At 33.8% G+C, this 23564-nt stretch overlaps 1 pseudogene; it reads right to left on the bottom strand.

The window, feature by feature from the left end:
• Positions 1-12810: 12810 nt before the first annotated feature.
• On the bottom strand, positions 12811-19971 carry LOC107841521 (annotated as a pseudogene).
• Between the last annotated feature and the right edge of the window lie 3593 nt (positions 19972-23564).

The following is a 23564-nucleotide window of genomic DNA, read 5'->3' as shown; positions in this document are numbered from 1 at the left end:
AGGTATGTGGGATTTCATAAATGGGTTTCCTTTCACCCATTCATACCCAAAGATAACTAAATTTCTAAAGTTTAATTCACCCTTCAAGATTAGGGTTTCCATATGAAGCATGAATTTCTTAAGTTTTAAGTTTATTTCTTTAATTAAACCATGGATATATGTTTTCCATAAATTTGAGCATATTCCTATACTCAGAATTATAAAATCTCATTATATTGATAAATTCTTTATTTTTGGACTTGAGTTATGAAATTCATTATATTAGAATTTTAATATTGCCATAATTAGTTGTATTCTTCAGAGATGGTGGGTTATGAACACCCGATGACCTAGGATTTCATACATGTACTTACGAATGATATATTTTCCAGCTTAAATGTTATTGAGTACTTTCAGATTATGCATTTATTGTTGATTTTTAGAATATTATTATTATTGAACACTTTTAGTTATCAGTGTCATTCAACTGGGAATAGTACTTAGCACCAAGTGAACGAAGGGATGAAGGCTCACCCATCAGTTAGGTTGAGACCTTTAGTAGAAGTTCTTAAGTTCCAGAACTACAGATCCACCATAGGTCATAAAGGGTCGCCCATTATACTAAAATTAACATCTAGTCCTTTTGGACATCTGTTAAGTGGATTCACATCAGTCAATGTTTGTACTCTTGGAAAGGTAATGAACACCCATCCAACTAGGGTTACAGGTTAGACCTCGATTAGCTCAAATTGGGGTATGTCGTTTAATGGTATCTCCCATAGTCTAAAAAATATTGTTCAGCTTCAGATTTTTGCATGACCTTGTATACAATTATTCAGTTTATCATACAGTACAAGTTTATTACTTAGTGTTGCATCCATTCACCTTAATACATGCATCAACTTTTGTCTATAGCAGTTATCTCCCATCTTATATACTCAGTACATTCAAAGTACTAATCGCATACTTTCTTTGCACTATATTATCTTATAATGTTAGTTTAGAAACTCAATATCTAGATCACGTTTAGTACAATTTTTCACAGTATCAGCAATACTACTTGTTGAGTTCTTATCACTCAAGGACCAATTATCAACTTTTTTAGTACTTTTATCTAGTTTCAGATAGTTGGAGTTAGTTGGAAGCTTGTCCTAACAACTCATATAATTTAGAGGCTTCCAAACATGGAGTTATATTTTCAGCATGTTGATTATGTCAGATAGTCTAAGTTTTAATAACTAGTGCTAATTTTTATTTTATTATAATCAGTTCATTTCAGTTTAGTTTCCATTCAGTATCTCATTATTTTCTTTCGTATTCTTAGTGTTTTGCTAGGCTTGGTCTAATTTGGGATCACTGATGACTCTAAGCACAATGTTATGACTAGAGGGTAATCTTAGACCATAACAAACTTGGTATCAGAGCATCAGGTTTAACGTGTCCTAGGGTGTCTAAAAGTCGTATAGTAAAGTCTTAGTCATAGGTGTGAAGTGTTCCATACTTATGAGCGAGAGGCTATGAAAAATCTTATGAAAAGTTTTATTTCTTTCATGATTCATGTCATATGATAGAGTGTGAACTCTATTAAAATCTTCTTCGAATGCATTCTTTACATGTTTATAGAAAATACTTCACAAGAGCACTAATGAAAGGAGGAATGGAAATCAATAAGAACCACTACCAACTCCATCAAACCTTCTGAATAAACAAGTCTCCCATATTAAGTTTAGGGTTGCTTTCCCAGCATTAGCCTAGTCCATGACTACATAGAATAACCAGTAAGTTATTGTACCAGCCAACCCAGTTATGAATATAGTAGCAACTAGAGTCTGGAACTTTACTCGAATGAATCCTTGAGTATTTTTTGGGTCTAAGTCTAAAGAGGATCCATAAGAGTTCTTGGATAGTATTCAGAAAGTGACTGAAATCATGGCTGTCACTTTAATTGAAAGTGTTGATTTGGCAACTTATCAATTGCAAGGAGTGTCTCACATATGGTTTAAGAAATGAAAGGATGGTAGAGGTGCAAACATAGGTCCAGTAGGGTGGGATGAGTTTGTTGCTGCATTTCTAGACAGGTTCTTCCCACTTGAGTTAAGGAAAGCCAAGGTATAGGTATTTATAAACCTGAAGTAGGTCAATATAAGTGTGAAATATTATTCACTTAAGTTTACTCAATTAGCAAGGTATGCTCCAATTATAGTTGCTGGCTCTAGGGCCCCAATGAGAAAATTTGTGTTAGGTGTTTCTAAGGATGTGGTCAAAGAGTGTAGGATGGCTAAGTTAGTTAAGGAGATGGACATCTCTAGATAGATGCTCCATGCTCAACAGATTGAAGAGGAGAAAATCAAGAAGAAAAAAAGGAGAGTAAGTAGACTAGGACTTGTAGCTTTGATTTCTCTCAGTAGAGGTCAGATGGTAGTAATCATTCTAAGTTTTGTTAAAAATCTTTAGCTCCATCCCCATCTTCTACTAGTGCCATAGTACCAAAGTTCAAGAACGATACTCGAGATAGAGTGTCAGGATCTAAGTCCCAGGGTAGTGTGAATAGTATTCATACTAACCTAGCTTTCAAGAAATATGGTAGGAACCACAAGGGTGAGTGTATGGTAGGTAGTGATACTTATTTGGGGTGTGGAAACTTATTGCACAAATGCCCAATGGCTTCACAGAGAAGTATGAATATTCATCATCAAAGTCAATCTAACTCTTCGGTAGCTCCAGTAGGTCGCTTGACTCAGCTGGGTGCCACATCTAATTTAGTTGTTAAACATCACCAGAATAGGTTCTATGCCCTTTAGACCAGACAGAATTAGGAGGGTTCTCCTAAGGTGATCAGAGGTATGTTATAGGTTTTTCATACTTATGTTTATACATTATTAGACCCTGGAACCATACGTTCCTTCGTGACCCCTATATAAAGTAGACTTTATGTCAGCCTCAAAATCCTGGAAGAACCCTTCTCAGTTTCTACTCTAGTCATAATTCAGTCAAAGCTAGATGAGTATACAGAAATTGCCCAGTCACAGTATCCTAGAAAGTCACCTCAGTCGACCTTATAGAGTCAAACATAATAGATTTTAATGTTATTCTTGGAATGGATTGGCTTTAATTTTCCTATGCCTTAGTTGATTGTAGAAGCCAAGTAGTCCAATTTAAGTTTCCATATAAGCCAGCCTTAGAGTGGAAGGGAAGTATCTTAGTTCCTATAAGTTAGTTTGCTTATTTTCTTAAGGCAAGGAAACTGATTTCCAAAAGGTACATCTATCATCTTGTTCGAGTCAAGGACTCAAGGTTCAAAACCCCACTTCTTGAGTCAGTTTTTGTGGTAAAAATTTTCCAAAAGTGTTTCCTGAAGATCGGCCCAAAGTTTATCTCGATTAGGAAATTAACTTCAGAGTAGATTTTCATCTAGATACCCATCCTATTTCAATTCCACCCTATAGAATGGCTCCAGTCGACCTTAAGGAATTAAAGAAACAATTAGAAAATATCTTAGACAAGGGTTTTATTAGGACTAGTATCTCCTCATGGGGTGCTTCAGTTATTTTCATGCGCAAGAAAAATAGTTCTCTCAGAATGTCCATCGACTATTGTCAGTTGAACAAGGTCATGATCAAGAATAAGTATTGCATTCCTGGGATTGATGAATTGTTCGACCAACTTCAAGTTTCTAATTATTTCTCTAAGATAGACCTCTGATTTGGCTATCATCATCTAAGAGTCAGAGAATGTGACATTCCAAAGAAAGTCTTTAGAATTTGGTATGCTCGATTTGAATTTATTGTTATTTCTTTTGGACTAAGGAATGCTCGTATAGATTTATGGACTTGATGAATAGGGTGTTCAAAAAGTACTTGGACATGTTCATTATAGTCTTCATAGATGACAACCTCATTTAATCTCAGAGTGAGGATGAACACGTAAACTATTTAAAGATTGTCTTGCAGACTCTTAGAGATCATCGGCTATTTGCTAAGTTTAGTAAGTGTAAGTTATTATTGAAATTAGTAGCATTTATAGGTCATATTATTTCCTATGTAGGAATTTGAGTTGATCCTCAGAAGGTCAAAGTAGTGAGAAATTGGCCTAGACCCATATCTCCATCAGATATTAGAAGTTTTTGGGTTCTGATTACTACTGATTATTTGTTAAAGGATTTTCCTCAATTGTTTCTCCCATGTCTAGACTGACTCAGAATAAAGTCAAAATCCAATGGTCTGATTCTTATGAGAAGATTTTTCAGGAGTTGAAAACTCGACTCACCTCTGCTCTAGTTTTGACTCTACCAGAGGGTTCAGACAGTTTTGTGGTTTATTTTAATGCTTAAAGAGTTAGACTTAGGTGTGTTTTAATGCAGTCAGTCAAGGTTATAGAATATTCCTCTAGACAACTCAAACCTCATGAGAAGACTTGCCCGACTCATTATCTTGAGTTAGCAGCAGTTGTTTTTGCCTTAAAGATTTGGAGGCATTATCTTTATAGGGTTCATACTGATGTGTTCATTAATCACAAGAGTCTTCTGTATGTGTTCAGCCAAAAATATCTAAATCCTTGTTAAACAAAGTGGCTAGAGTTGTTGAAGGACTATGATATGAGCGTCTTGCACTATACGGTTAAAGCTAATGTTGTGGCCGATGCTCTTAGCAGATTGTCTATGAGGATTATAGCTCACATTGTGAAGGATAAGAATGAGTTAGTTCTTGAGGCTCACCAGCTTTCTAGGTTGGGAGTCCTGTTGGTTGATTCAATCGAAGGTAATATCTTGGTTTTAAATGGTTCAAAATCTTTTTAGATAGATGAGGTTGAGAAAAAGTAAGATATTGTTGATATTTTTCTTAGGTTGAAAGAATTAGTTCAAAATTAGAAGGTGGAAGTTTTCTCCCAAGAAAAAGATAGTATTCTTCATTATTAGGGCAGACTATTTGCTTTGAATGTAGATAACTTGAGAAAATAGATACTAGCATAAGCTCACGATTATTGATATTCTATTCACCCAGGAGCCACTAATATGTACCATGGAATGGCATGAAAAAGAATATTGCAGAATTTATGGCTAAATGTCAAAATTACCAGTAGGTTAAGGTTGAGCACCACAGAACTAGTGGTACGCTTCAAGAAGTCAGCATTCCTACTTGGAAGTAGGAAGTGGTGAATATGGACTTCATTACAGGGTTTCCTTGTACTAATTGACAATATGATCCTATTTAGGTTATTGTGGATCGAATTAATAAGTCAACCCATTTTTTGCCAGTTAACACTTCAGATTTAGCTGAAGATTATGCTAAATACTATCTTAGTGGGTTGGTGAAATTGCATGGAGTCCCTTTTACCATTATTTCAGATAGAGGTACCCAGTTTACCTGTCGATTTTGGAAGATATTGCAGAAAGGTTTTGGTACCCAAGTACATTTTAGTATAGCTTTTCACCCATAGATAGATGGTCCGGAAGAGAGGACCATTCAAACCTTAGAGGATATGTTGAGAGAATACGTGATTGATTTCAAGGATAACTGGGATAATTATTTGTCTTTGATTGAGTTTGCTTATAATAGCAACTACCACTCCAGTATTCGAATGGCCTCATTTGAAGCACTTTATGGTAGGAGGTGTAGATATCCTGTTGGCTGTTTTTGGTTAGTGAAGTTGCTTAGATAGGGCTAGATTCAGTACATGATGCAATGGAAAAGTTTAGTTGATTAGAGAAAGGTTGAAAACTGCACATTTATCAAAAATCTTATTTAAATGTAAAAAGAAGGAAGCTTGAGTTTGCTATTTGTGATTTTGTCTAATTGAAGGTTTTGCCCATAAAAAGGATGAAGAGATTTGGTACGAAAGGAAAGCTCAGTCCTTGCTGTGTTGGCCCTTATAGGATTTTAAGTCGATAAGGTGATGTAGTTTATAAGCTGAAATTGCAGACAGACTTAGCATCAGTGTGTCTAGTCTTCCATGTTTCCTTGTTAAATAAATGCATTGGTGATCCAACAACAAATGTTCCTTTGGAGAGTGTGGGTGTTAAAGATAGTCTCTCTTATGAAGAGGTCCCAGTTGAGATCTTTGATCGTTAGGTTCATAAGTTAAGGAATAAGAAGTTTGCTTTGGTAAAGCTTTTGTAGAGGAATCAGTCAATTGAGGGAGACACTTGGGAAATAGAGGTAGATATGATAACCAATCATACCCATCTTTTCTCTTAGAACTTAGTTGCAACTTAAGGTAATAGTTTCCCCATAACTAATTCTTTCTATCTCGGGCCATTCAGCTATTTTCATGTTATAAAATGCATTCATGAGTTTGGTTTAGTCTATCTATCAATTATAGATTCAGTTATCAGGACATTATTTAGATCATAGGAGTACAGTGTGGGAATTACAGATTTTCCCTAACACTTTAGGTTAGTTAGTTATCTTTCGGGGACAATGACCCCAAGGGGGAGATATTGTAACACCCCAATAAAGAATTCAAGTCAATTGTAGAACCATGCTTCAAGTTCATACAAAATCAAATAACATGTTTTCATAGATTGGTAAGTGATTTATACATATACTAAGGCCCCAAATAACTTTTACCTTATAGATAAGTCAAAATATCCCTTACCGATTGAATTCGTGTGAAGAATATTGCTATAGTAAGATTCAAATGAGCATAAATCTTAAAATTACTAATTTATTTTGATCTCAAGACCCACCAAAATATAGATAATTGAATATCTTTCCAGCTCCACAAGTTTTGCCTTAATCTGATATCGAAGTAAAAAGTTATGGTCAAATGACTGAAGCATTGTCAAAGCTGCCAGTGAGAACGACGAGTCATAGTTAGACCATACAGGTTGTCAAGAGGACTCATCATCACGGTACTTGGGACCACAATTTGGGTCCTTTGATGATAACTCAAACTATGACTCGTGTACAAACCTACGAGTCGTAGCTTAAGTAGTTGGGACTGCTTCCAAGAGTTTTCTAAAAGATTTTGGAGGGGTTGTTTGATCTTTTCTCACCATTTTGACATCAAAACTACATCGTTTAAGCACTCCAAGGGCTGAATCATTATACTAAAACACCTATAAGTCTCCTATTCATCAAAATTCATTCAACGTTTAGAAATTTTAGAGAGAAAATAAAGCAATTTTCCTCTCCAAGCAAGCAATTGGGCTTTTCTATGAACAAAGGAAAAGCCTTGATTTTCTATAACTCTTTGGAATGAACGAGCTCATATCCTTATAAATTTATAAGGAAAATTATACATGGTAAATAATATACACGGTAAGAACAATACATGGTAAATTTTATCACAGAATATTCTAGACTAATTACATATAATCTACTTCCTAATATATGAAAGATATTAAAGCTAAATATTAAAGGTAAATATTGTAATTGATGTTGATTAACACCCCCCCCCCCCTTAAACTGATGGCGGTCAACCAAAAGTTTATCAATAAAGAACACATCATTTCTTTGTTTAAGACTTGGTGAAAAAATCCATTTGTTGATCTCTAGAGGAAACATGACGAAGAGAAATAAGACCATCATCAAATTTTTCACAACAAAGTAACAGTCAATCTCGATATGCTTGGTTCATTCATGGAAAACAAGATTGGTGGAAATATTTAAAACACTTTAATTTTCAAAGTAAATGGGAGTTCGAGAGGAATATTGAATACCAAAATTAGCAAACAAATGACGCAACCAAACCACTTCACTGCAAATAGTTGACATGGCACGATATTCTACTTTGGTGGATGATTTGGACACGGTTACTTGATTTTTTGACTTCCAAGATAGCAAGGAGTTTCCAAGAAGCACATAATACCTAGTGGTCAAACAACGAGTGTGGGGGCACCTACCATAACCAGTATTTGAGAAGGCACACAAGAGAGTAAGTGAGTCATTCCTGTAATGCAGACCCATAGTTGCGGTTGATCGAAGATAATGGAAAAGGCGATGAACAACAGTAAGATGAAGCCATTGAGAGTCAAACACAAATTGACTATGAATATGAACTTCATGAGCAATGTTAGGTCTAGTGACAGTTAAGTATATCTAGCTCCCAACAAGGCGTTGATAAAGGATCAGATCTGAGAGAGGTTCCCCATCAGTCTTAGAATAATGAGTGTCCTGCTCCATGGGTGTATCAACAGTGGTCTCACTAAACAGGTAAGCCATGTCTGAAATTTCTTTGGTATACTTTCGCTAGTAGAAAAAATAGCCACCAGCATTATGAAAGATTTCTATACCAAGAAAATAAGATGCATGCTCTACGTTCTTTATTTGAAATGAAGATTGTAACATACCCTTAAGCTGCAAAATACCTTCTGTATCATCCATAGTAATCAAGATATCATCCACATATATTATCACAAAAACCATCCCCCGTGGTGAAGGTGATCTAAATAGAGAATAATCATTGTGGCTCTATCAATAGCCACCTTGCAAAAAAAAGACTTCAACTTGGAGAACCAAGCGCGCGGAGCTTGATTTAATCCATTAATAGCCTTCTAAAATTTGCATACCATGGATGAGGAAGTGGAGATACCAGGAGGAGGCTTCATCTATACAGTCTCGAAAAGCTCACCAGTAAGAAATATCCAAAGAATCTACAAGGAGGATAAGATGGGGCTGACTTAGCTCCACTAGCCTGTGATTGGGTACCCTGTTCCTTAAAACCACTGGTAGACTAAAATCGACCATAAGGAGTTCTAGCCAATGAATATGAATTCAAAATCCCCTAATTCTTTTTCTTAGTCCACTGCCTGCTATCCCTCCTACTGTTCTGGTGATTTGTACTCTTTTCTAAATATCTGAACTTCTTATTTTGTCTCTCTCGCATTTTTCCCCTGTTTCTTCTTTTCATCCCTACTCGTTGTATATAAATCGCAAGTCTGGAGATATCGATGTCATTATTTAACATAGCGGCCTTACACTCCAAAACCAAGTCACGAGACAAACCTGAAGCAAACTTCCTCATCCTAGCCCTCATACTAGATACTAACTCTAAAGCACAGCAAGACAATTGATGGAATTTTGAAGCATACTCCTTCACACTCATCTTACCCTGCTTTAGATTTACAAACTCGTCTACCTTAGCTTCCCTCAACTTCTGAGGAAAAAATAATTAAGGAAGGCACCAGCGAACTCCTCCCACATAGCCTGCATAGCATCATTACGCCTCGACTACTCCCATTCCTTATGCCATTGATATTCCACATTTTTCATCTGACATGTAATAAACTCCACACCCTCTACATCAGTAGCATGCATCACCCTAAAGATTTTCTCTATCTTATCAATAAACCCTTGAGGATCCTCCTCAACCTTAAATCCAGTAAAGGTTGGGAGATCCAAGCTGATAAACTGCCCAACTCGAGTAACCTTAGAAGAACTCATAAAAGCACCAATAAGACCAGGCTAACAATACTGAGATGCCACCAGCTGGGTAAGCAGATGAATAGACCGATAGAACTCCGCATTAGAGATATCCCCCTAAGGTGACTGAGCATGAGTGTCACTAATTAGAGAAAGACTAGTGGGGACCGGTGAAACCCCATGTGGATCAGCACAATCAGGAGCAGGGACCCTTGACCAGGTCAGCACTCCATAGGTGGGGTGAGTCCCCTCCACATTCCCCTCAGGTGGGATGGAGGTTTTGGAAGATTTTCTACGAATATTAGATCTTCGAGGAGGCATGATCGAAAAGTGAGTAAACCAAAATCTAGAGAAATGCCATGACTCTAAACTCTATAGCCCAAAATAGAACACAACAAAGGGAAACATTCATAAGTTTCTTGTAGCCTCCCCCTTATAAGTATGGTGCACAGTACACCCATAAAAGAACTCTACTAAACATGACTTTGTGGACATACAATGACTCTAAATCATGCTATGGTATCAAGCTTATCATGATCCGTCCCCGAGCCTAGCTGTGACGAGTATCTCAAGTCACCAAGGGTTGGAGACCACCCCCATAGCCTGTCCAATCCAAGCAAAATCCAAATAATAACAAAGCAGAAGACAACCAGAGAACAAAGATAAAATAGTTAAAATAACTCAAGAATAAGCGCTAAGAGTCAACAACACCATCCAACCCATACATGTCCACAAAAGCCTCTAAATCAATTCGAATATCAAAATAGGTCGGGACATGCCCCCGACCATGAAAGTGAAAAAGACAATGATAATTAATGTGAACTCTTCAATTAAAATATGGAAAGAAACTGATGGAATGACCAAGCTTTCCAAAATATGGAAGCTCACCACTTTACCTTTCGCATCATCTAATACTGCACAAACCAATAGAAGAAACCCCAAGGACCCTACATTATGAAAGGATGTAGCGTTCGGGGACAGTTATCAAGGAATGTGCTACCATGTAACTCAGGGTAAGGATAAATAATGCCATTTTCTAAAATAGAACCAATATCAATATACATGTTCACATGTATGTATATACATACATATATAAATATCAGGATAGGGTACATGGTTTAAGCATGATATTTAAAATCATTAACCTAGACTGTGTAGCTCTAACCATTCTAAGTCACCCATGGCTATATGGTTTCAGCTCTCCCTATTGAAAGGGTCCCAGTGCATGTTAGCTGTACGAACCAGAAAAATTTGAGGAAGGGCTAGGGAATTCATGACCCAAGCCATTCCAATATATATATATATATATATATATATATATATATATATATATATATACATACACACATATATATATATATAAAGTGTGAACTATTCACATGGCCACCAAGCCCCCACGCCGACAAATGGGGTTTGCAGTATGGCTCCCCTGGACCTCCACCTTCCACGGTGAGCTACATAAGCCCCTTTAAGCTAAAATTAAAATAGTTACACATAAACTATCCATTTAACCAAGGAGTCATCCATTTAGGCATCTACCAGGTATCGTCATATGAATTAATTAGGCTTGAAGCCAATTCTATTACCAACACGATTATCCTATTAGACTCCAAAGTTCCAATTTAAAACCATTTCATGGACACCAAGTCCTTGTAAAACTATTCAAAACTAAACCATGGCCACCAAGGCCTTCCAAAACTATTTTTATTCCATTAAAATTTTATGCAATGCAATAGTTTGAAAAATGGTTAAATTATACATATAGCCATGTTTCAAAACCAGTTTCATAAGGTAGGTTGAGGTTATTACCAATTCCAATATCAAAATTCATAAAGTTTTGGGAAATCCACGACCCCCGTCCTATCCACCATGCCCATGCACCCCAATGGATTTTAAAATTCATCAATAAAGCATAAATAAATGTATGTAAACCATGGGAATACTATTTAACCAATAATCATCCAAAACCCTCAACCCAAATTCCAAAATCCAACATTAAAACCTTATGAATACCAAACCATTACATGAAAAGATAAAATACAAGTTTAGGGAAGAGTTACATACCTAAAAACACCAAGAATTTAGAGGAAAAACCATGAATTTAGCCTTGGATATTTAATTCCTAGAAACCCTAGCCTTGCTCGTAATTATGGAATGTTATAGAGAAGGGAGTGTTTATGTTATGTTAAATGAGTGGAAATAGGGCTAAGGGAATGTTTTATTTCATGGGAATAATGTAAAGGAAGTGAAAAAGAAAAGACCAAATTTCCCTCAATGAAAAACGTGTAGGAAAATAACTCTCAGTCGCTACGGGTCTTGTAATGACTCATGGTCACTAGCCACGAATCATCACCATGACTTGTTGTTGGATAATGACTCAGGGCAACCTCATTGAGTTGGTCGCGAGTCCCACCCTATGACTCATGACCAAACCTTATAACTCGTGGGGTCCTAGTCATACTAAAGATATAAATATAGATAATCCTTGTTAGTTTTACTACGACAGGCATTGTAGGACTCATATAGAGTGACTACGACTCATAGGGTCTTACTAGTTTCCTGGAAATTGAGCTCAAAACTCATAGAATTTTTAGAGGTCAAAATCTAGGGAATTACAATAATGGTGATTTTCAGTTGTGAGGAGGAAAATATCATCCGAAAATTTGCCAAAATCAAAGAAAGTAGGTCAAAAACGGGAGCTTTTTTGTGTGGCTTCTTGGTGAATATTTTTTGAACTTTTTAGAAATACCAAAATAGAGAGAAAATGAGATATATGTTGGAGGAAGGGGGAGAGGGTTAAAGTGTAATATTAAAGACTTATGTCTTAGTTTTGGATGATTTTGAAAGTCAAATGGATGATATCATAAATGGTGTCTATATGCTTCATTTTTTAAGTCTAAATGTTACTCCCTCAATTTCTTTTTATTTTCTCATGTTGTGTTGGAAACACCCCTTAATAAAGTCCTCACTCCTAGAAAATTAAAAATAATTTTACCAATATATCCTTAATTAATTTTGTACCTCTTTCTAAATTAGTAATTAAATACATTGAAAGAGAAATTCTCAAAACTCAGTTAATGGTCTTGGTAATTTGAACGAAGGTATAATAGGAAGATATTGATCAAATTATTCTAGAAGGATTAAAGAAGAACTTAAAAAATTATATACACACCCCAAAAAGAGCAAATAAAAAGAATGCAGGAAGTGGGTATTGTCTTTCCAAGTAAGTAGCTTGATATTCAAGACGTGTAATATAATCATTGATCAAGAGGTTACCGAACAATAATAATCACATTCATGAAGCACATTTTTATGCCTATTGGCAGCCTTGAGTTTACTGGCTTATCAACATTCAAATAGAGGTCAAAATACGTACATAGATAGATGTAGGACAATAAAAATTCATGGAGTAGCGTATCCATTCTTATTTATGTGAACATAGTAATGACAAAGCCAATATCACTCGCAATCATTTACATGGTGGCAATGGAGTGTCACACAAGCATTTTTTCTGAAAATAGCAATATTGATCACATCCCTGCATAGATCCACCCTGTGGAATGTTTTCACAAAGTCTGTTATAACTCACATTGAAGAGTTGCCATGTTTGCTTCATCAAGGATTCCGTAAGGCTATCATAAATATTATGTTGGGTTTAATTAGTGTGAATGAAAAATGGAGGGACACAACCTTTGAGCAAAAGACATATAGTTTTGGAAAAGGTGTGGTTGTTCAGATAGTTGTGTCTGTTCAGAAAAAGACACAATGTTTCGAATGAACAGACATGACTCTTCCAAAGGATACACTTTTTAAGTGAACCATTGTCACCTTTCAGAAGAGGCATCTGATGGCTATATAAACCTTCTTTCATCCACAGGTTTAGAAATGAATGAAAAATTTTCTAAAATGAAAACTCTTCTTGTCTTCAAAACATTCTTTGTGATCAATCAAATCATTGAGTGAGTTCGACGAATCCAATTATTTGAGGTACCACTATAGTTGGATTGAAAGTCATTTTTTCCTGGGAGGAAGATTCCAAAACCTCGGGTATAGTGAGGGAAATTATTCCTTAAAGACACTCCGTGAAGTCAGGGGACTTGGCTTTACAATTTTGTTTCATCTTAATTTCTAAAAAAATAAAACACACTTCTTAGAAAGATCAGTTTGATCTTGTGTTGAGGGTGTTTTTGTACTTCATAGTGTTCTTGTTTTAAAGTTGAACTAGTATTGAAGTATTGTTGCAAAAATACAGATTCTTGTACCCGAAAATACATAAAAGATAACAATCTTAAGGAATAATTTTGAAAAAAAGAAAGAAAAAATATTTTTTTTTGCTTGTTTGGTGAAATTTTCTTTTCACTAAAGTTTTGTTTTTCAGAATCTGTATTACTTATTTTTGGAGATTAAAGCTTTAAGCTTTCTACTCCGTTTGAACTTAACTGGTGATTTGAAGACATAAAATCTTTATCACAATTTAAAGATCACTCGGTTGACGATTGGAAGTCATAAAAACCTCATCGTTAACCAAAAACAAAAAGAAGAGTTTAAAGTTGCTTAACTTTATAAGTAGTATTCTGAAAATACTAAATTTTATTGTCTTGTGGTGACAGGAAATATGACTAATGAAATTCAAATGCAAGATGCGGCTACGACTATGGGGGCAACTAGTATTGCCTGAATAAGTCAAGCAAATGCTCTGCAACCAATGGCGCCTGCGGAGAAGCCCAAAAAATTTACGGACATTGACTTTAAGCGATGGCAGCAAAAGATGTTCTTTTACCTCACCACTCTATGCCTTTAAAGGTTCACTAGTGAGGATGCTCTTGAGGTGCCCGAGGAAACCTCGGACAAAGAGCATTTCATGATTGTAGAGGCTTAGAAGCACTCAGACTTCCTTTGAAGGAATTATATCTTAGTGGTCTCCAAGACGACCTCTATAATATTTACAGTGGAACTAAGACATCGAAGGAATTGTGGTGGGAACTAGAACGGAAATACAAGACAGAGGATGCGGCAATTAAGAAATTCTTTGTTGAAAGGTTCCTGGACTTTAAAATGATAGATAGCAAATCGGTTGTCTCTCAAGTGCAGGAATTGCAAGTAATCATTCACGATCTCCTAGCGGAAGGTATATCTTTGAAAAATACCTTAGTTGAACAAATTGAAAATATTCTTAGTACTCACATAAACTGGTTTGTAGGTTTGATTCTGAATGATGTATTTTAAGTAGCAACTATCATTGAGAAGCTACCACCTATGTGGAAAGACTTTAAAAACTACTTGAAGCACAAACACAAGGAGATGACTATCAAATATCTTATTGTCCGAATGCGTATTGAAAAGGATAATAAGGTTGTCGAGAGAAGGTCAAAAGAGAATTCTACAATTAATGGAGCACATATTGTAGAAAATGACCACAACAATTCTAAGAAAATGAAGAAAGTTGAACAAGAGAGCAATCAACCCAAGAAGAAATTCAAGGGAAAGTTCTTCAACTGTGGCAAGATTGGCCATAAGTTCATGGATTGTTGTGCCCCTAAGAAAGGCAAGAAAAGGACCAAGAAATATGATTGAGTCCAACAAAGAATGTGATGATCTGTGTACTATGTTTTCAGAATGTAACTTGGTGTGGAATCCTCGTGAGTGGTGGATGGATTCTGGTGCCACCCGCCATGTTTGTACCAACAAAGAGTTGTTTTCGTTATTTGCTCTGGCTCAAGTACAAGAAATGATCTATATGGCTAACTCTGCCACGGCTAAGGTAGAACGAACAGGAAAAGTGGGCTTGAAAATGACTTTAGGAAAAGTCTTGACACTTAACAATGTCTTGTAAGTTCAGAAATTACGTAGGAACTTGATTTCTGTTTGACTTCTAGACAAGAACAGATTCAAATGTGTAATCGATTCTGGAAAAATTGTAATTAGCAAAGGAGAAGTGTAGGTAGGAAAAGGCTATCTCACTGAGGGCCTTTATAAGATGAATGTAATGAATATTGAAATCAATAAAAATTCAAATTCTTCTTACTTGCTTAATTCTTATAATTTGTGGCATGAATGTTTAGACCATGTTAATTACAAAACATTATGAAAACTGATTAACTTAGAGGTTTTGCCAAACTTTGAGTGCAATAAATCAAAGTGTCAAATATTTGTGGAATCAAAGTATGCAAAGCATCCTTATAAGTCCATTGAAAGAAATTCTAATCCCTTAGACTTAATACACATTGACATTTGTGATATGAAGTCAACACCATGACATGGTGGGAAAACGTATTTCATAAATTTTATTAACGATTGCACTAAATACTGTTACATCTACTTGCTAAATAGTAAGGATAAAATAATAGATGTGTTTAGGCAATACAAAACTAAAATAGAAAATCAGTTAGAGAAAAAGATAAAAATGACAAAAAGTGATAGGCGGAGAATATGAATCTTCCTTTGCCAAAATATGTATAGAGAATGGAATCATCCATCAAACTACGGCCTCGTATTCACCTCAATCTAATGGAATTGCGGAAAGGAAAAAACAAACGTTGAGGAAAATAATGAATGTCTTACTTATAAGTTCTGATTTACCTCAAAACTTGTGGGGGGGAGGCTATCCTTACAGCTAATCGTATAATCAATAGAGTTTCCTACAGTAAGACACAATCAATTCCTTATGAAAATGGAAAGGAAGGAAACCCAACTTGAAATATTTCATAGTGCGGGGGTGTCTAGCAAAGGTCCAAGTTCCTATGCCTAAAAAGGTTGAGATAGGACCTAAGACGGTGGACTGTATGTTCATAGGATATGATAAAGTAGTAAAGAATGTCGGTTTTTGGTTCATAAATCCAAACATCCGGATATAAATAAAAATACGGTAATTGAATCAGATAATGCTGAATTCTTTGAAAATATTTAGCCATATAAAACTAGACATGAATAGTCTAGTGGAGGATCTAAACGACCTTGAGATAAACCAAGTGAGAATGTACATACTGAAGAGAATCCAAGACGTAGTACACGTCAAAGAACTTCTACTACTTTTGGATTAGATTTTGTAACATTTCTCTTAGAAAATGAGCCTCAAATATTTAAATAAGCGATATCATCGTCAGACTCATCCTTTTGGAAAGAGGCAGTCAATAGTGAGATTGATTCAATCTTAAGCAACCATACATGGGAATTGGTTAATCTTCCTCCAGGAAATAAACCTTTAGGTTCTAAATTAATCTTCAAAAGAAAAATGAAAGCAAATGGTACTATTGACAAATACAAGGCAAGACTTTTAGTTAAAGGCTTCAAGAAAAAAGAAGGCCTTGATTACTTTGATACATACTCGCCAGTAACAAGGATAACATCGATTTGAATATTAATTGCCTTGGCTGGGGTATATGGTCTTGAAATCCATCAAATGGATGTGAAAACCACATTCTTAAATGGAGAATTGGACAAAGAAATTTACATGGAACAACCTGAGGGTTTTGTGGTTCCAGAAAAGGAGAATAAGATGTGTAAACTTATCAAGTCATTCTACGGACTAAAGCAAGCACCTAAACAATGGCATGCGAAGTTTGACCAAATCATGTTGTCAAACGGGTTCAAAATACATAAATGTGATAAATGTGTTTGTATTAAATACACTCCAAATCACCAAGTCATTATGTTTTTATATATAGATGATATGTTGATCATCAGTAGAGACATTTCTGACATAAATGCAATAAAATGAATGCTCGAGAGCAAGTTCAATATGAAAGACGTTGGTAGCTATAAAACTCCATAGAACTCCACAAGGGTTGGCATTATCACAGTCTCATTTTATCGAAAATGTACTTGACAAATTCAAGTATATGGAATTATATTGCCAAGACTCCTTTGGATGTGAGCTTTAAACTTCAAAAGAATGAAGGTGAAAGTGACTCACAATTGGAGTACGCAAGAGTATTGAGATGTTTAATGTATATAATGAACTGTACACGACCAGACATATCATGTCCTATCAGTAAGTTAAGTTGGTACACGAGTAATCCTAACAAAACTCATTGGATGGCAATGAAAAGAGCTTTGGGGTATCTTAGATACACTCAAGACTATGTTTTGTATTATAATAAATATCCCACGGTACTTGAAGGATATAGTGATACAAATTAGATCACCGGGTCGAATGAAGTAAAATTCACATGTGGATATGTATTTACTATCGGTGGAGGAGCATTCTCTTGGAAATTATCTAAACAGACTTGTATCGCTCACTCTACAGTGGAATCTAAATTTATCGCATTGGATAAAGCCGGTGAAGAAGAAGAATGGCTCCAAAATTTCTTAGAAGATATTCTTTATTGGGCCAAACCAGTGGCACCAGTATGTATACACTATGATAGCCAAGCGGCAATAGGTACGGAGGGAGCATGATATACAATGGTAAATCTCATCACATAAGATGGAGACATAATATCATTACAGAACTTCTCTCTAGTGGAATTATCACTGTTGACTATGTTAAGTCAAAGGATAATGTGTCGGATCTATTTATAAAAGGCCTATCTAGAGAATGGGTAGCAAGGACATCCAAGGGAATGGTTTTAAGGCCTAGGACAAGTATCATGGTGGTAACTCTACCTGGTAGACTGGAGATCCCAAGAGCTAGGTTCAAGGACATTAAATAAAGTTATGTCTGACAGGTCCAACATTGTCAATTACCCAACCCATTCTCATAATGTAGACAATGTTTAGTAAACAAGGATAAGACTTAAAGTGAAAAGTCTTTTAATGATTATCTAAATTTGGCAGATTTGACCAAATAGTTTAATCTATAGAATTGAACGCTTTAAAATCACCTATGTGAGGGCGAAGTAGAAGCCTTTTCAAGGAGAATGTTAGTAAAAGCATATTCTCTAAGCTCTTATGAAACCAGGACGTGTTCATGGATGAAAAGAACAAAACCGTGAGAACCATAAATGGTAAAAGGTTGGTTGTGTGACATGTGTTGTCTAGGTGTACATTAAAGCTCGATGGTTCAAAGATATCAAATCTACCGATTGACTAAGTGCATCCGATGCATGTTCACTACGAAAAGTTCAAAGGAAAACCCACTTATCCAGATGCAATCAGTCTTTTCTTAATGAACACATACTCGTCCATAAAGTTTTACAAAGAATAGCCATTCCGCATTCATGTGAGGGATTGTTGGGTTTAATTGGTGTGAATAAAAAATAGAGGGACACAACCTTTGAGCAAAAGACATATAGTTTTGGAAAAGGTATGGCTGTTCAGATAGTTGTGTCTTTTCAGAAAAAGACACAATGTTTCAAATGAACAGACATGACTCTTCCAAAGGATACACCTTTTAAGTGAACCATTGTCACCTTTCAGAAGAGGCATCTAATGGCTATATAAACCTGCTTTCATCCACAGGTTTAGAAATAACTAAAAAAATTTCTAAAATAAAAACTCTTCTTGTCTTCAAAACATTCTTTGTGATCAATCAAATCGTTGAGTGAGTTTGACGAATCCAATTATTTGAGGTACCACTATAGTTGGATTGAAATCCATTTTATCCTAGGAGGAAGATTCCAAAACATCAGGTATAGTGAGGGAAATTATTCCTTAAGGACACTCTGTGAAGTCGGGCGACTTGGCTTTATATTTCTATTTCATCTTAATTTCTAAAAAAATAAAACACACTTGTTAGAAAGATCACTTTGATCTTGTGTTGAGGGTGTTTTTGTACTTCATAGTGTTCTTGTTTTAAACTTGAACTAGTGCTAAAGTAGTATTGCGAAAATACAGATTCTTGTACCCAAAAATACATAAAAGATAACATCTTGTTATGTTCAAATCCAACCTCCTTAATCGCTTCCCAAAATTTTAGTTTTGAGAAGTCGAACTCAAACTTATTGTGATCCAACAGCATTTCAAACGCTCTCTTATCTTTGCCAAACAAGAATGAAATATCTCCTTCAAGCATATTCCTTGATAAGTCAATTGTGTCAAAGATCCAACCAGTAAAAGAAGTTGGCACAATCCCTGTTAGTTGGTTGTGTTCAAGATAAAGATATGTGAGTTTTGGAGCTAATTTGCTAAGAGAGTGTGGAATTGTTCCAGTAAGTTTTTTCCTATCTAAGCGTAGGAACTCTAAGTTTGGCAGTTGAGAAAGTGAGGGAAGGATTGTATCAAAGAGGTTACCGTACGATAAGTTGATGTACGTTATGTTTTTCAACTTACTAAGAAATTCATGGACAGGTCCTGAAAGTTTGTTTGATTAATTCTCAAGAATATGAGCGTCGCGAGCTTAGCAATTGTGGGTGGAATTGGACCTGAGAGATTTCGAACATTGTTGATGTCTAAACTTTGGAGGTAGGGAAGGTCTCCAACAGCCGGGGAGAGGTGCTCGACACTATCAATTTTGAATAGGTTTAGGGACATAACACGATTGGTCTTGTCATCACACGAGTGTAACTTCAGCCCAATCAACACAACAATCGGTTTTGGGATCCCAAGTGATCAAGTCATACGGATTGCCTAGGCTTTTCTTGATTTCTAAAAGGGCTTTCTTGTCATTTGGATTGTACCTTTCGAAGAGAGATAGTGACAACCGAGAGAGAAAGAAGAGAGCAAAAGAAGAATGGAAACTACTTGTCATTTTTTTAGCTTTTTGATGAGACGCAAAATTATTACTCATATTATTTTTATTATTAATATTTTTTAATAATTTTTTTTTCCATTGACAATATAGCTACTCCATTCAATATGTCTTGATTTATTATTAATCTTGCGTAACACTATCAATTTCACTTCTAAAAACTTCTTTCTATTGAGTCAGTCATAACAAGAACGGGCAACATTATTCTGTAAACAGACATTTGGAAAAGAACCGAGTTGTTTTATCTAATTGGAATATATCAATCACAAGATTATTTTCTACTTTTGTTATTTCTCAACACTTTCAATTAAAAAATAAATCAAAATCATCAATGTCAGAATGATATTATGCATTAGAAAAACATTCCAGATTAACTGCTCCCCATTTTATGCTAAGAAGAATTCCATGTAAACCTCATATTTTTTCTCTAAAAAGTATGAGGTTGTTTTCCCTTTTTATGTTAACTATTTTAGTTACACATGCCTCACGTGTAATTTTTTATTACTTAAAATTAAATAATTTTACCTATTGCGGAGATTTTAAATAAAATATAAAAGTTTAAATCACTTTTCAAAGATTCTTCACACTTTAATATAATAATGTAAACATAAAAAAAAGATTTTAGTGTAAGCACATATATATTTTACCACCAGAAGTTTCAAGTGATTGATGGATCATCATTTTTGCGTTTGTCATGCAGTACCTCTTTCCCTTGCTGTCAGTGGCTAAGATAGACACATCAATTTAAACCATATTTGTGGTACAATTATTTTTCTTTTTCTTTTTCTATATTTAAAATCTTTCCTAATTTTTAAAGTCAAATATTTACAAAATCATTGAATACATTCTTATTACGTACTTAAAACTTTTAAAAAATTCATACTTCTTAAATTTTTCTTATTCTAATGTTTTTATATTTATTTTTATATTTTTCAATTTTTTTTAAATCAAATTTAGTTGATTTAGAATTCTTAAACTAATGAAAAAATATTAGTTGTCATTAATTTTGATGACATCTAATAAGGAGAGGTTTTACCATAAATATATTTAATTAATTTTTAATTCTAAAATATTAGAAAAAAATAATAAAAAGATGATTTTGTCTAAAGTAAAGACTTTTAATGAAAGCCAAAAGTTTCAAATAACATTTCTAGCCTTCACATGTAACGTTTAATTATTTAAAATTAAATAATTTTATCTATTGCAGAAATTTTTAATGTAGTATTAAAAATTTAGATCACTTTTTAAAGATCCTTCACACTTTAATATAATAATATTAAGATAAACATATATTTTATTGTAAGCACATGTATAATTTACCACCAGAAGCTTCATTTTTTATTATTTAAAATCTTTCCTTGTGTTTTAAAGTCAAACTTTTACAAAATCATTAATTATATTCTTATAGCTTATTTAAAACTTTTTTAAAATTTGGTACTTCTTAAATTCTTATTATTCGACCGTTTTCATATTTATTTATAGACTTTTCAAATTTTCTTATTATCAAATTTAATTGATTTAGAATTCTTAAACTAATGAAAATGTATTTGTTGTCATTAATTATGATGACTTCTAATAAGGAAAGATTTTTTCATAAATATATTTAATTAATTTTTAACTTTTAAATATTAACAAAAATAGCGAAAAGATGATTTTTTCTAAAGCAAAGACTTTTAATGAAGAGAAAAAAGTTTAACTAATATTTCTAAGGGTCTTCACACTTTTAATATATTAGTTTAGGCGTACGCGCTTCGCGCGTGTATCTCAGTTTAATGAATTCAAATGTTACAAAATAGGACATTTGTTTAAATTGATAAATATGTGTATAACAATAAATTCAACATCTTTTGAATATGTAAACATGAAGAATTTATTTAATTATAATGGTAGAGATATGAAAACAATATAATTAAATCTAATCTTTACACAAAAATTTCTCAAAGCTGACGAACATTCATCTACCACCTATAAACTACAACAAAATAATGTGATATTAGAGATATCAAAACAATACATCTAAACCTAACCTTTACATAAAAATTTCTCAAAGCTGACGAACATTCATCTACCACCTATAAACTACAACAAAATAATATGATATTAGAGATATCAAAACAATACATCTAAACCTAACCTTTACACAAAAAAATTCTCAAATCAGGGATATCAAAATAATACAATTAGACTTAATCTTTACCTAAAAAAAAATTTCAAAGCCGGTCAATATTTATCTACCACCTGTAAATTATAATAAAATAATACGGTAAAAGAGATATCAAAATAATACAATTAAACCTAACCTTTTCACACAAAAATTCCTCAAAGCTAATCAATATTCATCTACGACCTGTAACTACCACAAAACAATACACTAATAGAGATATTAAAACAATATGCTTAAACCTAACCTTTACCTAAAAAAATTCTTCAAAGCCGACCGACATTAATCGACTACTTATAATTTAAAATAAAATAATACTATAATAAAGTTATCAAAACAATACAATTAAAACTAACCTTTACATAAAAAATTTCTCAAAGTCAACTGACATTCATCGACGATCTATAAACTACAATAAAATAATATGATAATTTACTTTCATAAAAATTCTCAGATTGCACATTTTCTCTCACCATCACCATCTAGGTAAACCAATGAAGCCATTTTTTAAAACAAAAAGTCATCCGACAAAATAGAGAACTAAAAAGAAGGAGAAATAATACAATAAAAATAGTTAACATAAGGTATGTTAGTTGTGATATTTAATTCAACTAAGGAAAGGATTTGTATAATATACAATTCTAAGCTAATTGAAATCCTAAAACTTAGGAAAAGAATGTGTGAAGTAATATACAATTATGAATTAATTGAAATTCTAAAGAAAATATAGTAGAGATTGTATTTATTTGTCAAATATAAGGTACTACAATTAGGATTTTTTTTTAATAATGGTGATTTTTTATTTTTTTTAAAAATATATATTATTAGTATTTATGTATAATTATAATTTTAAAAAAAATAGTAAAAGACGATTTTGTTTAAAGAAGAGTGTTTTAATGATGGGTAAAATGTTCAAATCACTTTTCTAAGGGTTTTCACACTTTTAATATATTATAGATATAGATATGGATTATAGATTATAGATTATAGATTATAGATATAGATTATTATTATATAGATATATAGATTATATATATATAAATAGATTATATATTATATTATAGATATAGATTATAGATATAGATATAGATAATAGATTATAGATTATAGATTATAGATTATAGATCTCTATAGATATAGAGATTATAGATAAGAGATTTTACTAAAATAATTTTACCGTACATATGTATAAAAATTTATTTATAAATGAAAATATGGGGCCCTATAATTAAGAGGCTCTAGGATAATTGTCTAAATTACCTAATGGTCGAGATGTACCGTCTCTCAATAGTGAATAGTTGCATAAATCTTAATCTCTGCAAGAATGCCTTATAAATTTTATTCCAAACATGATTATGAATCTCTTAATCTAATTTGAGATTCACTACAAAAAAATGGGTCAAACTGTGGGAGTTAATTTTGCGGTTTGCGG

Source organism: Capsicum annuum, unplaced genomic scaffold (genome assembly GCF_002878395.1).
Source record: "Capsicum annuum cultivar UCD-10X-F1 unplaced genomic scaffold, UCD10Xv1.1 ctg5446, whole genome shotgun sequence".
NCBI lineage: Eukaryota > Viridiplantae > Streptophyta > Magnoliopsida > Solanales > Solanaceae > Capsicum > Capsicum annuum.
The sequence above is the reverse complement of the archived record's forward strand: the minus strand, read 5'-3'. Positions and strand labels throughout refer to the sequence as shown.